The sequence below is a fragment of the Canis aureus genome, chromosome 6 (assembly GCF_053574225.1).
Source record: "Canis aureus isolate CA01 chromosome 6, VMU_Caureus_v.1.0, whole genome shotgun sequence".
Taxonomy (NCBI): domain Eukaryota; kingdom Metazoa; phylum Chordata; class Mammalia; order Carnivora; family Canidae; genus Canis; species Canis aureus.
This window is the reverse complement of record NC_135616.1, coordinates 42,785,337-42,803,243: the sequence shown is the minus strand read 5'-3', so window position 1 is coordinate 42,803,243 and position 17,907 is coordinate 42,785,337. Positions and strand designations below refer to the sequence as shown.

Sequence of the window (17,907 nt, the reverse complement as noted above, 5' to 3'; positions counted from 1 at the left end):
ACTGTGTTTCTAACCAGGAGACCAGGTTAAGCTGGTTTCCCACAGGGGCTCAGCCCCTTCCTTGTGGCAGGGCACTCTCTGCAAGTGTCCACCCAGGCCTTGTACCTCCTTCCCTCTTGAATGAGAGTCTGAGGCCTTGCAACACTGGGTGGGTGTCTATGCGCAGTCCTAAGTCTGCATGGGGGCAGGTGTTCATTCTATGTCATGCAGTTTTGTTTTCCAAAGGCCATTTTTGTCATGCTTAGTAACTGTGATTGGGTGGTTGGTTCTTCTTCAAGATTCTTCATGTGAAGAATGTTAGTTAAATAATCTTTGTCAGCTTCCATGCACTGTGTTGGGTTTGGACTAGTGTCGAGGTGTGGCCAGAGAGCACATTCTGGAATTCAACCAATCTGTTTATTTTTATTAAGTGTATTTTCATTTATTTATTCATGAGAGGCAGAGACACAGGCAAAGGGAGGAGCAGGCCCCATGCAGAGAGCCCAATGTGGGACTCGATCCCGGGTCCCCAGGATCACACCCTGGGCTGAAGGCAGCGCTAAACCGCTGAGCCACCCAGGCTGCCCTGACCAATCTGTTTAAATAGACACCACCACCTGACTAGCAGCACTTTTTTTTTTCTTTTTTTAATCCCTTCACTTGATGTTATTGGAAGTATTCAAGTAATGCCTCTACAAGCCTGGTCTAGCAGGTGCACACATGGGATAGATAATGCATTCGGAGACGTAGGCAGGTGACGCTAATCATCCTCTCCTTAACCCCGTCCCTCTCAATCACTTTAGCTGCATTCTTCTCCTGGGCAGCTGAGTTCTTCAAGATTGTTTTGGCATCAGTAATGCGAGGGCGATTGCTCCCTTCAATGAAGGAGGGAGGGTTGTGCACATATTAGGTGTTATGTAAACGGCAAAAGTAATGTGGAGGCAACATATGTGCATTAAGGCTGCAGATTTTGCCATGGATGGAGGCAGGGGGTTCTCCAACTTTCCACCCTTTCTCTGGGTTCCTCCATCTTGCAGGCTCAGGCACAGCGCAGAGCCCAGTGGGGTGGGCAGGCATGCTGCTGCATGACGAGCCAGGTCCAGAAGGCACATTGGGAGCACGGCTCGGCCACCTCGATCCACAGCCAGGGTGTGTCTGAGTCCCAGAGCTTCTGATCCTGGGGCTGGGCTTGTGCGATGTTCAGATGAGGTTAGAGGAGGAAGGAGAGGACTATTTGAGAACCCCCCTTTCTCTCTCTCTCTCTCTCTTTTTTCTCCTTCTCCCCCCCCTTCCTCCCTCTCTGGAGGAAACCTCAAACAGCTCCTCCTGCTTCTCTCTTGTACATACACCTCTTCCTGCCTTCTCTACCTTGACATAAAGGTCTCTCCCCAGCCCGGTGGCATCTTGCCTGGGTGCTATTAATAGATGAGGGTGGCTCTGCCAGGCCATGAATCAGAAGGCCGTCCCAGTTCTGCTCTCTCGCGGGGATCCTGGCAAACTCTGGCGGGGCTGACTGGGTAAATATCCTTTGTGAGCAGAATAAGCCTTTGTGTGTCCTAGAAACTCCTGCTCTCCTCCCCGAGGGCAACACCCTCCTGGAAGGATGATGGGGATGCCTTTGGCCTCGAGACCTTAGGGAACAGAGCTCTAGGCTTCCAAACCAGCCCGGGGTGGGGGGGGGGGCGGGAAGGGAGGGCTGGCAGGTTGGGCCAGGGAGCTGCGAGGTGCTCCAGGGGAAGAAGTGGGAACAGGGAGGAATTGTGAGACCGTATTTAGCTCTGCCTGAAAGGCAAAACAATACAGTTAGATCTGTCCTTGCCAAGGTTCTAAAGCAGAAATGAGTGAAAGAAGAAAAATGGAAGAATTATAGTTTCCCTATTTAAAAAAGAAAAGGTCTGGGGCACCTGGGTGTCTCAGCGGTTGAGCATCTGCTTTTAGCTCAGGTCGTGATCCCGGGGTCCTGGGATCAAGTCCCGCATTCGGCTTCCCGCAAGGAGCCTGCTTCTTCCTCTGCCTATGGCTCTGCCTCTCTGTGTCTTTCATGAATAAATAAATAAAATCTTTAAAAAGCAAAATAAAATAGAAGTCTATAAGTACTTACCACTTCAGGGACTTGTTTTTGTAACTCACTTGGATAAACTTAAGAATGCCTCTGGGTGGCTAAACTTAAATTCTTTTTAAGTCAAGGTGGGACCTACACCCATTAATGGGTGAAAACAAAACACCTGCAGGTTCAGGGGTGATTCTCATGGCACTTTTGCTAGGTACCTGGCTCCTGGACCATGCCTGGGGTTCACAAAGGATTTTCAGAGTTATGGCCACCTCGCATGGTTGTCACAACAACGTTGGGAGTGGGGCAGGGCCTGACTTGTCCTTATCCCTGTTTTACAGATGAGGAAGCCAGGGTCTGGGAAGGGTGAGCTGCCTGCCCAAGGTCACGTGGGACCAGGGACAGAGAGGGTGCTGTGTTTCCTTAATGGTCCTGCCTCCTGCTGAGCAGAAATCAGCACGTGGCTCCCAAGACCCAAGATACCCTGGAACTCTTGCATCAAGCTACTTTGCCAGCTCTCCCGTGAGTGTGTGTGGACCTGCCGCCTGTGGCTTTTCTTCCTTAGAAATTACCTGTAGGATTGAAACCAAGGTGGCCAGAAAGCTGTCCTACCTGGCTGGAGCAGCAAGGATTGGCATGGGGTGGCCACGATTATTCTGTCCCTGCTGCCCTTAGACATCAGGTTGCCTTGCAGGTGAGCATGAGTTAGAGGCCTGTGTACAGAAGGCACCAGGGCAGCAGCCAGATGTTCATTTTAATAAATGGAAACTATGACTCAGAACTGGAGCCAGCCTGACCCTCCAAGCAGGCAAATTAGTCATTTGAGGGTGAAGGCTTGGTCTTTGGATTGGAGAGCATGTGGGAGCGGGGGCCTGTTTCCTTAATTTCTCCCCGCTTCTTGCTGGTTGTGCTTGCATTCCACTGATCACGCTCTATAGGATGTTGGACAGCCATTCTGCAGAACCGTGGGCAGAATTATAAGGGAGGCTCAGCAGGGTGAGGTGGGGCAGTAGGCCCTCAGAGATGCAGCTGAGGGATGAGCTCCAGAAAGCTTTCTGAAGATTTGAGTGGTAGTAGCACCCTGCACTCACATGAGCCGTTGGGTTTCCAGGGAACCTCTGACTGTGTGCCTTATTCCTCCGTATGAGTCTCACAACAACAGAGGATGTGAGCAGAGCAGTTAATAATATCACCGGTTCATACAGAGGAAGTAGAAACTGAGAAGCAGGAAGGTTGAGTAATTTCCACAGCGAGTACATGGCCCGGCTGGGACTGCAGCCTGGGTCTTCTGACCCTTCCTTCCTCCTCCCCTGAGCTGCCAGGGGCTCCCAGCCTCCATGGGCTCAGGTAAGGAAAGCAATACTGAGACTTTTTCCAGTGCCAAGATGTCTCTGGAAAAGAGCAGACCTGCATCTAGGCCCTGATCTGTGCTTTAAGGTTTGGGGTAATAATAGCACAGAGTCTCCGCCACTCAGCTCTGGGGAGTGTTTGTGCAAACGTTTCCAAGTGTGGTGGCTTCTTACACGCTGCTAGTGGAAAATTGTAAGAGTTCTATTTTCCTGTTTCAAGCGAGCATTTCCCCCCTGGGGTTATAGTAACCACTTCCTCCTCAGCACCCAGTGGAACGTGGTAAACACCACTTACAGCAGAGTATTCCCTTCTGAGAGCTTCACTGGGTTCCTTTTTTTCCTCTTGTCTTTAAGGGTGCGCAGACACACACACACGCACACACGATTCTGAAGGACCAGGCCCCTTTCCCTCCGGTTTAGAATTTTCAGGGTAACTTGCATTGCCCCCTGGAAACAGAAAACCTGCACATGGATCAGATGAAGTTTTCACCGAGGTGCTTTGTCATCCTGCTTCATCTTCGTGGGGCAGGGTGGGGGCGAGGGGCACTGGGTTGGATGGAGTCAGTTGAGTCTGGACTACAGAGTCGTTGAGCATGGGTGGGGGGGGACCATGGGGTCAGCCAGAGGCATGGGGGCGACCAGGAGTGATCAGCAGGAGACACGGTGGTGAGTTTCCTGGATGTGGCAGAGGGAGGCGAGCAGCCCTGCTCGGTGGTCAGGTGATAAGGAAAAGGAAGCAAATAAGAGATTCTCAAGAAACGGAAAGCAAAGGTGGGGGTAGTAAAAAAGTTCAAAGAGGGGCTGTTAATTTTAGATATTTTTTTAAATACCTTAATGCTTTTTTTCTTCTTTAAAGATTTTATATATTTGAGAGAGAGAGTGAGGACAGAAGGAGCAGGGGGAGAGGGAGAGCGAGAAGCAGGCTCCCTGCTGAGCACGGAGCGCCATGTGGAACTCCATCCCAGGACCCTGAGATCATGACCTGGGCGCAAGGCAGATGCTCCACCCACTGAGCCACCCAGGCGCCCTCCCTTCAAGATACCTTAACACTTTAGAAACATTTGCAATCGCTGGTCTGGGTCAGAACTTCTGAATCCACCTGTGTCGCCCAGAGCCTCTGAAACTATGGAATTCCTTCAGTACAGACTTACAGTGACATGCAGCTAATGGCCCTTGAGTTTGGGGGGTGGCAGCCGAGCTGGGGGAGGCGCACAGGACAAAACCTCCGACTGTCCCCTGGCCAGGCTGTGACTGAGCTGAGGCAAGTGAGTGCTCTGAGTCTGTGCCGAACCTCGGAACCTGTACGCGTTGTTCAACAGAAAGCAGAAGAGCAGGTCTCTGCACACGAGCCGGAGCTTCCTGCATCGCTGGTCCATCTGTCTAGTGGGAGGGCCATCTCTGGACGACTCTAGCCGTTTGTTATCCCACCGCCCTCCACTGATGTTTCTGGGCTCCTACAAGTCTGCGGGGTCCCATTCAGGGAACAGTGTCCAGGCCTGACCTCATGAGACCCGTACACAGGGGAAGAAAGCCCTGCTTCTCCCTCAGACGAAGGGACATTCTGGAGGCGCTGTGCCCTCAGATCAGATGCTGCGGGGAGGGTGTCCTGGGTGGGGGTGGCAGCAATTTATTCATGTTACCTGATTATATGGTGATCTGCACATTCTGTAAATTGTATAAAACAAACTAACCATATTATAGACGTTTTGGAGATAAAGGTGTGACGGAAGGTGTATATCCTCATAACTAAACATAGCGATTCTATCAATTATTTTTTTATTATTTTTTTTACTTTATTTATGATAGTCACACACACAGAGAGAGAGAGAGAGAGGCAGAGACACGGGCAGAGGGAGAAGCAGGCTCCATGCACCGGGACCCCGATGTGGGATTCGATCCCGGGTCTCCAGGATCGCGCCCTGGGCCAAAGGCAGGCGCTAAACCGCTGCGCCACCCTGGGATCCCTATCAATTATTAATTAATCGGTCATCGTATATTCCATCTTAATTCGAGAAGGATTTGAAGGTGCTTACCAACATACATGCAGCATAGCACAAGATAATCAATAGCTAAAAAGTCAGAGTAAGAGGCCAAATAGTTTTGTCACATTCAGTATAAACATAACATGCAGAAACACATAACGATTATAGCTATTCTTATAAATTGGTGTATTTCCTCCCAGCCTTTTAACATATGTACGTGTCGGGGCACTTGGCGGGCTCTGTCGGTGGAGTGTGCCTGACTCTTGGTGTCAGGGTTGTGAGTTCGAGTGCCGTGTTGGGTGTCAACATGACTTAAAAATAAGATCTTATAAAAGAAAGTATGTAAGTATGTATGTGTTTTATAGTTTATCCTGCTTCCTCCCCTCTCCCCACCCCCCCAACTGAATATCATACAAAATTTTCCATGTGTCTTTCTAAGGCTCAGGATTTAATGATAAGTCCCAAGGATGTGCCCCTTACTGACTTGATGGTTCCCCTATTGTTGGACCTTAGGCTATTTTCAATGCCATTGTGAAGATAAACAATAGCATCATTAACATCTTTGTGCTTGTAACTTTTTCCATAGTTCCTTAAGTAGATTTCCAGACTAATGGGAGGTTCGAACATTTTGATGGCCTTTGACACAGATCCCTGGGCTGCTTCTCCCAGTGTAGTGTGCACTTGGGGGGCTTCCAGCACAGTCTTGGTGCCTTCCTCTGTGTCCTCCTCCCCCTGAGGCTTGTGTTGCTATTTTTCTGGTTTCTTGCTAATTTCATAGGGAAATAGCACATTGTCATTTTCACTATGGGTACGTTGCCAAGTTTAGCTCTTGGCGTCTGAGGGGTTTTTTTTCACCCATCTGAGTTTTTTATGTACAAAATATATTAACCCTTCTACAGTAATATTTTGTAAAATACTTTCTCCAGTTTATGTGACTTTTACTTTGGTTCAGGGGAATCTCTTTGCCTTTGATCCCTAGAAGTTTTACATTTTAGATAGTCCAAGAAAGCTCTGGTAACTGTCCTCTCTGGTTTCTGCCCATTTACCTAGAGACTGTGGCCCCAGGTCATTAGCCTGGCAGTTGCCTGGTGGGGGGATTGGCTGGGTTTTCCTTTCTTGAAGCCTCACTTGTGCTCCACCTAAAACCACTTCAGGAAGCTGAACCAGTAGTATTATCCAGCATACCTGGCACTTAGAGTGGACTAACACTCTTCTTTCCTGTACAACAAAATTAGTTTCAGTAATAATCAGGAAATAAAACAAATAATGAAAATGGCCAGTAAAGGATGGTAGACAGTGAAATCTTCTACTCTTGAACTTTGTATATATGATTGCACTGGTAAAAACAAAAACAAAACTGTGTTGGGGGGGAGGTAACGGATTTAATAATTGTTATTTTTTTAATCGAATGTTATGTAATTCCAGTATAGCTAACAGTGTTATATTATTTTCAAGCATATGATATAGTGATTCTACACTTCGTATAGCACGCAGTGTAATACTTGTTAAATACGTTAATGCATGTTTAGGAAAAAGGGAGAGAAATCACACTTCTCTATGAGTCTGTGGTGGTAATAAATAAGTATGCTGTAGTTTCTATATTGAGTCTTACATTTGTCAGACCTCGTAAGACCTGATCTCCTCTGCCAGTTTACGTTCAGTGGACAGAGCCGGGTTTGTCCATCTGTTTTCCTCTATAATTGGCTGTGGTGCACTTCTTATTAATTTTTAATTTTGAATAGTTTCTTCCAGCTGAAGCAGGAGAAATATAAATAGAAAAAAATCTTAAACATGAAGACAAATTTGGCAGAAATTCACAAATTTCCCCTTTCACGGTAAATCCAGAAATTGTAATGCTGTCCTTTATTTCTCCAGGATTTATTAAACATCTCTGCTGCTGAGAAATTTTAAACTTCAGTAACGCTTCAAGGGGCCCCCTAGAACAGCAGGATGGAAAGGGGGAGTAGCCCGGTCGTGCTTCTCTCGGTTTTCTGAGCTCCCATCGTTTCTTTCTGGCCTGCTCTGGAGGTTCAGGGCGGGACGTGGGGACACAAACCTGGTGCCAGGTGGAGCCCGGATGGATTCTGCATCCTGTGAACTTGTCCTGAAGCATGGAGTCCCTTTGTGCATCTGGTCCGGGGGTGCTGACTTTACTCCAGATAGTTTTTGAAGGCTCTTCTGTGTGCGGTTGAGTGTGTATTAAGGATAGCTAACGCCTCTGGGAATTTGAAACTTACATATGTTATTAAAATAAAACAGTTCACACAGCAGGTGTATAGAATAAGATGGAGGCTCAGAGGACTGGAACGAAGGCAAGTGTGCATGTGTTCATCCACGGTGCCAATCCCTCGTGATAGCAGAAAGCCAATCCATTTCATTATTGTTTTGTTTGTTTTGTGGGTTTTTTAGATTTTATTTATTTATTCATGAGAGACAGAGAGAGGCAGAGACTTAGGCAGAGGGAGAAGCAGGGTCCTTGTGGGGAGCCTGATGTGGGACTCGATCCCAGGACCTTGGGATCACGGCCTGAGCCAAAGCCAGACACTCAACCACTGAGCCACCCAGGAGTCCCTTATTATTGTTTTAAATTCCCTTCAATTTGCCTCCTTAATTGCTTGCCTCTGAGATCAACTGCCCAGCTTGGTGCTGAGCTAAGCAGTTCTTATGGGCCTTTTTTGTGTCTCTGCTTTCGCTCATGCTTTTTTCCCAGGCCCCAAATCCTGCCCCACTTCACACACACACACGCACACACACGCACACACACCCACGCACACACACACACACACACGATCATCTTCCTCATCTTTCACTCTGTAGCTTAAATGCCACCTTTTCCATGAAGCTTCCTTAATTTATTTCCCATCTCCCAAAGAAACGAACTCCCTGTGGCCCCGTGTCTGTGCCTCTATAAAGTCACCAATACTTCTGACCCTCTCATAGTTATTCAGCTCCGTGTTTATCCTCGTAATGGGCTGTGGGCTCCCCAGGACACAGCAGTGAGCCCCATACAGCACATGTTGTTGGGTTTAGGTACATATCATCCCAGCCAGCAGAGTACAAGAGGAGGGAGAAGTAGGCAGCAGAGCCCCCCAGATTTTGGGTTTCTGGAGAGCCCTGGGGGGTGTTTGTGGGACCAGCATGAGCCTGGTGTGAGGAGACCCATCCTTGTCTGCTGAGCTGTGGTCTGGGTAGTCGGGGTGTGAACTCCAGCTGCATCTTGCTCTGATGTCGAGTATCCCCCCAGGTGCCTTTAGGGGCTCTGTCTTCCTCATGTGCCCAAGTCCCCCCACCTCCGGGCAGCCCTACCCTAAGTCTATAGGAGAAAGCCACTACGACAAGTGTCATGTGTGGCCAGGGCTGGCCTTGCTATCAGAGGGTGTGGGTGTCCCGAGGGAGGCAGGCCAGGGCTGCCCACTGGGTCCTGGTTCAGAGCTCTCCCTGCTTGTCTCTTCCCCTGGGGGTGCTGGGACCTCACACGAGCATCTGTTCTTGATCTCCGGGCGCATGTATGGCTTCCTTCCCTGATTCAGGACCCACCCTGCGGCCCCCAGTCTTAAGTCAGATGCCATGGTTGGGGCTCGGGGTTTAGGCCAGTCTCCTCTTCTGCCTTCCCAACTAGGCTGAGTCTTGGGGGACTCCCAGCCATTCAGTTACCAAGCACTGGTTGATTCTTGACCCCGAGAAAGCTTGGGGGGCCTAAGGACTAAGGGTGGATGAGCTGTTTGCTGCTCTGAAGGAAGGCTCATTCCACTGCTGGTGACCCTGTGGTATAACCAAGTCATGTGAATGCGCTCAGAACTGGGTGGGAAATGGACATGCAAGGTCTGGAGCAGAGGGGCCTTGGGGGGTGGGGGGTACAGGGTCCCTTTGCTCATGCATTGGGCTAAGGGACACGGGGTCTGAGGAAAGTGCAAGGTGGCAGTGATGCCTGAGCAGGGTTTTGAAGGATGAAGAAGAGTTCTCTGGGCAGGTTAGGTAAGGCATCTCTGCCAGAGCCAACAGCACAGATGGCTCAGAAGTGCCAAGCTGCATGATATGTCTCGGCAAACAGGCCGGTTTTCCTTCAGCATGGGGGTGCCTGAGTGGGGGCAGATGAGAGCCCTCAGGGATTGTCTGAAGGAGTCTGGTCCTCTCTGTGTCAACACCCAAGGTGTAGTTGGCCACCACACTATGAAATACTCAGAGGCATGGGACTCTTTGGTTTTCCCCTGACCTTGAGTGTTGAGTTTTATAGCCAGGATGTCACGTCTCGATGCCATCATGTCTCTGTCCCAGACTGGGCTGAGGCTGGCAGTCCCTTATGGCAGGTGCCCTGGTTCTAAATTCTGCTCTAACTGATGTGGGGCAGAGGCAGTCAAGGCCCATGCTGTTCAGCTGTGACTGAGCATTGTTGCACATATCTGGGTGAGCAGACAAGGGAGTGCCAGCCATGGCGGCACGGGTGGGTGGTTCAGAAGTCCTGGGTTCTATTTCAGCTCCCTTAGGTGGCTGCTGAGCCATGTCTTGGGCTTCCGCTCCTCTCTCCCCAGCTACTCTTCTAACCAGAGAGGCCAGCTCTCCTTGGGTTTTTTTTTTTAATCCTTTGCCCTGAATGGCCAGGGCCTTACCTTGCATATGGTATAGTCAAGTATTCAAAGCATCCCCTGGTTTTTCTGCATAATCCTCCCTACAGTCTAGGGCATGGGCAGTGCTGTAAATTTTCCTCTTTACCTGCAGATGAAGAAGCAGAGGCTCAGCGAAGTCAGTGATGAGTCTGTCCACATCCACTTGGCCAGTGAGCAGACTGCTTGGGTCCAGTAGAGGTCCTAAGACCATCCTGGCCTCTTCTTCCTATTTGTCTTTAAATCCAGGGGTTCAGGGACTCCTGGGTGGCTCAGTGGATGAGTGTCTGTCTTCAGCTCAGGTCATGATCCCGGGGTCCTGGGATTGAGTCCTGCATCGGGCTCCCTGCTTCTCCCTCTGCCTATGTGTCTGCCTCTCTCTTTGTGTCTCTCATGAATACATAAATAAAATTTTTAAAAAGAAAAAAACCAGGGGTTCAACTCACATGCTGTCAGGCGCTGGGCAGATGATGATCATGTAGGAACAGGGCCTGGTGACAGGGTACGGGGAGACCCATCCCATGGTGTGCTGCTCAGCTCCCGCCCGCCGATGGACCCCACCCAGCAGGCTGGGCCAGGCATCTCAAAGACAGTTGGAGATCTGGGTTTTTGAGTGAAATGTCCCGATTTTACATGTCAGCAACTAATTTGGAAAAAAAAAATCTTAGCCAAAGAAACTAAATCGGCTGCCCACTGGCTGGAATCTGCCCCATGTGATCTGGTCACTTATCACTAAGTGGCTGTACTCTGGGTCTGATTTAGGGTTGAGGGGGAATGTGAGCAGACTTCCCTGTGAAGGGGAAGGAGAGGAGCTAGTGTGGGGAAAGGAGGAGGAAAGAGTCTGGGAAGCTGCGGGTCTGGTCCATTCACGTCCTGCTGGCCAAGAGCTATGTAAATAGCTCAGCCGCCTGCATTCCCAGGGCACATACTTTCCATTTCCCTCCTGGGTCACCCTGAATCCTGGGGTTCTTTGGTGGTTTGTTGCCTTGCTTCCTTTTCCAAAAATTGAAATGACGATGGCTTGAAAATATTTTCTTCAGTTGGGTTTTTCCTTGGTGACTTCACTCAGAGGCAGATGTGCTCTAATAATAGCATTGAAAGTTAGGGGGAATAAGTCAGCCAGCTGGTTCTGTTCCCCAGAAGTGATGTTACAGTTCCTAAATGTGGGCCGTCCCCGGGGGCTGAGCCTGCCAGAGGGCTGTGGCCACCGTGAGACTCCAGAGTCCCTCACTCTGCGGGACAGAGTCCTGACGGCTCTCAGTCGCCGGAGAGGATGGCTCTCTCTCACTTCATCCCTCGTGGCAGCCACCGTCTGCCTTCCTCCAGGACACGTGTACCACCGGGCATGAGGCAGGTGCAGGTCTCATAGGGCGCTGCCGTCTGCACCCACTCAGCTCCCACCTCTTGCCGGTGCCCGGAGCCTGGGGAGACCCCATCTCCCTGGAGCAGCCCTGACCTCCAAGTGCCTCTGCAGGTCCTCGGCCCCAGGGCCAAAGTCCTTGGCGGGAAGGCCTTCCCGAGCTCGTGAAGCCTGGTCCCCCGCCTCTGGCGTTCCAGAAGACATTTTTCAGATAACCCACTCACCTCTCTGGAATAGTGTTTTATTTCCTGTAAGACAGTAGGAAGGAGGCGAGCTGAGTTGGAGAGTCCAGAAGCTTTCTGTGGGCCATGGGGGCGACAGGGGACTTGGGTGTGGGTCAGGCTTGGAGGCACACAGGCCATCCTGTACTGTGTTCATGGGCCACTGTCCTGGGACTCAGGGAGAAGACAGGAAGGCCGGCAGAGAGCTCATGCTGCTGCTCTGTGAAACCCTTCCTGTCTGCAGTCATCCCAAGAGCTGCTGGCAGATGTCTCCAGATATGATAAATGCCACTTCACTGCAGCCTAAAGCCCAGAGTGAAGCGGGCAGTCCGGTTGTTCCTGCTTTTGGGGCACGAGAGTTCCCCGCCGCGGCTGGCCGTGCAGGCGGGAACCCCAGGTCTGTGCTCTGACTGGGCCTCCAGCTTCTCTGGGCATGGGAGGCCCGTGGTCTGGCTGCCTCTCAGCAGGCCCGGGCTGCTAGGGAAAGTGCTAAGTAAGCACTCAGGGCCTGGTTGACAGCGATGCACGGGCGATGAGTCAGTGTGTTTATGAAAATCACACGTACCAGCATAGACATCAAGATGACCCGGGGGACAGCCGTGCTCAGAGAGCTGACGAGTCTTGCTCGTACTTGGGGGTTCACTGCTGTGTTTTCTTGACAACCCATTTCCTGTGCCTGCAGTGGTCGACGCATGAACAGATGCATGGCTGCTTAACTGAGACAGCCTCTGTCCTGACGGCCTCCGGTTGGGAGAGGGAAAGCTGGTGATGCACGGTAGAATCCAGAGCCATATGCCAGCCTTCCCTGAGTACCAGCTCCCTCAGGCACCAGCCTCCACTGGGTACCAGCTTCCACTGGGCACCAGCCTCCCCCACGCACCAGCCTCCCCCACGCACCAGCCTTCCCCGGGCACCAGCCTCCACTGGGCACCAGCCTCCCCCACGCACCAGCCTCCCCCAGGCAGCAGCCTTCCCCGGGCACCAGCCTTCCCCGGGCACCAGCTTCTCCTGGTACACCAGCCTCCCCTGGGCATCAGCCTCCCCTGTGCTTACCCTCCCCCCGGGCATCAGCCTCTCCTGGGCATCAGCCTCCCCCAGGCACCAGCCTTCCTGGGCACCAGCCTCCACTGGGCACCAGCTTCCCCTGGCGCACCAGCCTCCCCTGGGCATCACCCTCCCCCGGGCTTCAGCCTCCCCTGGGCTCACCCTCCCCCAGGCATCAGCCTCCCCTGGGCATCAGCCTCCCCCAGGCACCAGCCTCCCCTGGGCAGGGCTGCAGGTGCTTCTTTGGAAATGAGCTCAGGGTTTCTGACTGTCTCTGCAGGTCTGTATCCGTTTGCTTGCCGCCACTTAGCCACAGGCAAATCAGTGTGATCTGTCAGAAATATGAATTGCACTACCACATCTTGCCTGGAAATACTTCCTAAATATAGTTCAATATTTGATACTGCATGTAAGTTCTGGTGTGGCATTCACGCTCCTCCTGAAAAGTTTCCATGTTAGAAATTCCTTACGTGGGAGTTCCCAAAAATCTGGCTTTGGAGTTAGCCCAGAGTAACCCCCTAAGCAAATCTCTTACAAGTACTTTATGGGTTCTCAGAAGCTACTTAGAAGGCTGTATTGTGTCCATGAACATTCTTGGCCCAGAGAGGTCAGCTTTTAAAGATTTTATGTATTTATTTGAAATGGAGCGAGAGAGAGCACAAGCATGAGGAGGGGCAGAGGTGGAGGGAGCAGCAGACTCCCCACTGAGCAAGGAGCCTGACTTGGCACCATCCCAGGACTCTGAGATCATGACCTGAGCCCAAGGCAGGTGCTTCACTGACTCAGCCACCCAGGCACCCCCTCCCGGGTATTTCTTTGGGGATACCCTGAGATTGAAATTACGAGTTGTAAATCAGAAAGCCTGAGAACACCACTGGACAGAGCAGAAGTCTTCTTCAACCTCTAGCTTGCTAAAAGTTGACCTCTCTGGAGGCACCTGGGCAGCTCAGTTGGTTAAGCAGCTGCTTTCCAGCTCAGGTCATGATCTCAGGGTCAAGTCCCGAGTTGGACTCCTTGCCTGGCGGGGAGCCTGCCTTGTACTCTCTTGCACGTTCTCTCTCCCAAATAAATAAATAAAATCTTAAAAAAAAAAAAAAAAAGAAAGAAAAAGAAAAAGAAACACCCAGGAGTGTGAAAGAGCCACTAAACCAGGACAGTTCTGTGTTGGTAGTGGTGTTGTGCTTCTGAGAGCTACAGGGATGGGCAGCGATATTTTAGATTCCTCAAAATTTTGCAGATGCCTTCTTTACATTTTCCTGGTGGCCTCAATATCATACTCCTGTGTGGGAGAAAGACGGGCGGCCTAGCCCTGCTGCCAGGGGAGCCTCTGGGAGTGAGCAAAGGGACTTCTTTCAAACCATAGGTCCCTGGGGGACAGTCTGCAGGCAGCAGAAGAGCCGCTGGTGGCACAGGTTGGTGGCTCACGGGCCAGGCCTCCTCTCACCTGCTGTCTCGAGCACCAAGCTTAATAAAGTAGTTTCTGGGGCTTCTAGAACCTCCAGAAAGATGATTAAGGCAAGCCCCTAGCTCCTCCAGGGTTCATTCTGTGGAAGGAATGGGACCACTGTGGGGACACACTTCCTGCCAGCTGTGACCTTCACTCTCTGCATGTCCCTCAGGGGGTGGCAGGGTCTGAAGGCCAGTGCTGGGGGATAGAGGGGGACATGAGCAGACTGTGCACCACACGTCTGCAGAGCCAGCATAGACAGAGCCCCTGCCACTGTTTTATCCCCAGACGAGGCACCCCCTCTGGGGCTCAGGGACCAGACATGACCCACGGGAGGTGTGCAGCACTCACTCTCCTGGTTGCTCGTGTCTGCCAACCAGTATTGCACGCAGAGAATTTAATCCTGAAAACAGTCCTGCAGGCCAGGTGGTAAGCTGGAAGCTGGAGCCCAGAGGGGCTGCTAACTTGCCTAATACTGCCAGCTGGCTGGAAGCAACAGGATTTAACCCTGGAACTCTCCGGCTGTGGCTCACATGCCACCAGTGACAACAGAGCAGCCCAGCAGGCTGATGATGTGCTCGCACCCTGGAGCCAAGCTGCCTGGGTTTGAATCCCGCCTTGGCCCCGTACTGGCTCTCAAACCTGGAGCAAACTGTCTAAGCTTGCTGTATCCCCATCTATAACCCGGGAGAACAAGAGTCCCCATGTAGCAGGTCGAGGTGCTGGTGTCCTGCATACACCATGCTCACCAAGCACTGCATCTGGCCCTACTACTCACTACTAATCAGCTACTTGGTACATTAGTGGGAGCCACGTGCTGTCTGCACCACCGTGCCACGCACCTGGGCTTGGCCTCGGCCTTGGGCTTGGTCTCGGGGAGCTGGGAGGGAGGAGTTGGGGCCTCCAGCACCCCAGGCCAGTGGGACAGGAGGTGGGGGGGGGGGGGGGATGCTGTGTAGCCCCGCCCTTCCTGCCAGCGTCTGCTGACCAATGAGGACCTTCGGTAAATTTCCACCCTCTGTAACTGGGCTTTGTTTCTTTGCATTTTACCAAAGTGAAAATAAGTTCCTTGGGGACAGGCCAGCTGAGGCAGGGGAAGGGAGGGAGGGACCTGGTGTGGGTCGCAGGGGTGGGCTCCCCCACCCCCACCGCCACCGCCACCCCTAGCTGGGCAGGGCCCTGTGTACCCTTTCCCAGAGGAAAAGCTGAGCCCTTCTGTCCTGTGAGCTTTGTCCGCTGGGAGGTCAGCTGCTGGAGGCCACCCTCCCCACCCCACGGCTCTTCCCGGCCAGGCCTCTCCCAGCTTCCTCCCATTGTTGGTTCCCGGCCCCTGGTCTTGCAGCCTGGAGACCCCCTGGCTCCTGGTGCGAGAGGTACACTAGGCCTCTGTCCATGCAGGGCGCTTCCCTCTGTCTTACCCTCCCTCCCTCTGTGTGTCCTCCTCTCTCCCTCCCCACCTCCCCCACCCCTCCTGTTTCCTCTAGCTCTCCATTATTTTTAGTTCTTAAGAGGATGAAGCCCAGGCGGGAGGAGGAAGGAGGAGCCAAGTTAGTGACCTTCTAGACCAGAGATGGAGCATTCCTGGGCCTCGCCTGGTAGGGAGTGTTAGGAACATTTCCATTTTGAGTGAAGGATACCTCCATTCCTGGCTTGCCAAACAAAGGCTGAGTTGGCAGGATTGCAGGTCTCCTGGATGCCAGCTCCTGTAAAGCTAGGAATTGGGGGTACCTGAGTGGCTCAGTGGTTGAGCTCAGGACTTGATCCCAGGCCCTGGGATCCCCACAGGGAGCCTGCTTCTCCCTCTGCTTGTGTCTTCACCTCTCTGTGTGTCTCTCATGAAAAAATAAATCTTTTTTTAAAAAATTAAAAAGCTGGAAATTGGGGAGGCAGGAGGTCTGGAGGATGCACTACTAAGAAGACCTTTCCGTGCTGAGTTGATGACCTGAGTGAAGGAGAGGGGGTCCTCTGAACCCTCATGCGTGCCTGTGAAGAGATCCCTGGTGCCCAGGGCCAGCCAGGCTGCCAGCTGCCTATTGGAGCCATGGTGGGTACAGAGAACCCTAGGCGGATTGAGCAGGAAGTTCCTGCACATATGCCCCTCCTGCTCCCTGCACTTGTCTCTAGAAAAATCCAGGCCCTGGCAGGTGAGTCTAAGGAAATGTGAGCCAGCTTAGGTGTATCTGGTCTTGTAGGAGGTGGGATATGGCAAGGCCTGGGCCCTGGCTGTGTGCTGGGCCTGTGAGATGTCCTCATTGCTCACACAGCTGGTGGTGCTGTCGTCCACTGTGTGTGGACAAGTGCTAGGACAAGCGCCCAGTCCTCCAGAAGCTTACCCTCTGCTGGCAGACACAGGATGGTACACAGAATCCTGAGGCACTCATATGTACCCCTGGGGTTCCAGAACAGGCATGTGGCTGGAGTGACCTAAGAAGCTCTGTGGAGAAGTAGGGCCAGCTCAGAGATTCCAGTGGGATAGGCTGCAGGGACAGGTAGGATGCCGATCAGTGGGGGTGAGGAAGGAGGGCACTGCAGGCGGAGCGTCTGCACCTGCATGAGCAGAGACGCGGGGTGAAGCAGGTGTGTGGCAGGTGTGCGGCAGGTGTGGAGCAAGGAGGGGGCTGGCTGAATAGGAGAGGATGGGAGAGGCCGAGAGAGAGAGAGAGAGAGAGAGAGAGAGAGAGAGAGAGAGAGACTGTGTGTGGGAGTGAGGGCGGAAAGGCATCTGGGACTGGCCTGTGTCCCTAGGGGGCAGTGAGCACTCACCAGCTGGGCCAGGACAGCCGCCCTGGCAGAGATCCAGGTGATGGCAGAGGGGGAAGAGCTCTGATTGAGGACCCCTGGGTACCAGTCTGGGTCTGGGAAGGCAGCTCACCAGGAAAGCAGAGCTGGGCAGCCGTTCAGGGGTTTCCTGGCTTTGGCCAGAAAGTGCCGCTAGGCATCGACCGGCCAGAGTGATTCCCTCAGACAGGATCAGCGGGGCTGGGCTTGCATCGGGAGCACCCGCTTCAGGCAGGAGCTGTAGGTCCTGACCAGGTCTACACCCCTGAGCTGGAGCATAGAAGCCCTCATGGGAGTGGAGAGGACGGAGCCCTCACCCCGAGAACCCTGGGCCAGTTTCCGCCTCCCACGCCTGTAGCGGCCAAGGCAGCCAGGCCTGGTGGGCTGGAGAGGGCTGCCCACCCCTGCTCTCCTGCCCCAGCCCAGCCACATGTCCAGTGCAGGGGACGTCAGCCACCCCACCCTCCATCGGTGGCTGCTCCAAAGGGCAGGTGGGAGAAGGTGTGCGCAGCCATGACCTCTGTGGTCGGTGGTCTATGCCCCCCTGCCGGGAACCCCCCCATCCAGCCTGGGGAGCATCACATGAGGAGGCAGAAATAAAAGAAAACATTCCTTGGGTCCTTTTCGAAACGTGTTTTTGCATTTGGTTTTTAAGAGAATTGTCTTGTTTGTTAAAGGGGGGAAAGACGGTTAGTCTTAAAGCCCAGACTCTTTATTTTTAGCCGGAGCTACCTGCCCTGCCAAGTCCTTGGGCTTAATTTTTCCGATCCTCAGGGTCCTGGTTTTGAAAGGCCTTCCCTCCCCCTTGCCCTCGCCCTCCCCCGCCCGCCCCCAAGTGCACAGCTCAGGCTGGCAGGGGCAGGTCTCACTCTGGGCCCCAGCCAGGTTCCTGAGCAGGGCTCCAGGAGGGGAGCCGTTGGGCCAGGGGCCCCTACCTGCCCAGGCATGCCCAGCTGCCCAGCTGCCCGCTCGGGAGGCTTTGCCAGGCTGAATACAATGAACAAAGTTGGCTGGCCTTGGCATGGGAGAAGCGCAGGCTTTCCCCCAGCGAAGGAGGGAGGGATCACCAGGGAAACCCTAACTGCTGTTTCAGAGA

At 52.7% G+C, this 17,907-nt stretch overlaps 1 protein-coding gene across 3 annotated transcripts in view; it reads left to right on the top strand.

Moving 5' to 3' along the window:
* The window catches only part of ITPKB (inositol-trisphosphate 3-kinase B), a 93,026-nt gene that overhangs the window by 53,862 nt on the left and 21,257 nt on the right, over positions 1-17,907 (top strand). The window contains exons 3-4 of one of the 3 annotated variants that reach the window (XR_013381700.1): positions 2,371-2,551; positions 4,235-6,959. The exons of 1 other annotated variant lie outside the window; for it this stretch is intronic. The gene's annotated coding sequence lies outside the window, so the exon portion shown is untranslated. Of the gene's footprint in view, positions 1-2,370; positions 2,552-4,234; positions 6,960-17,907 lie in introns of those variants that run through there. One more of the 3 variants, XR_013381699.1, reaches the window with a different exon arrangement.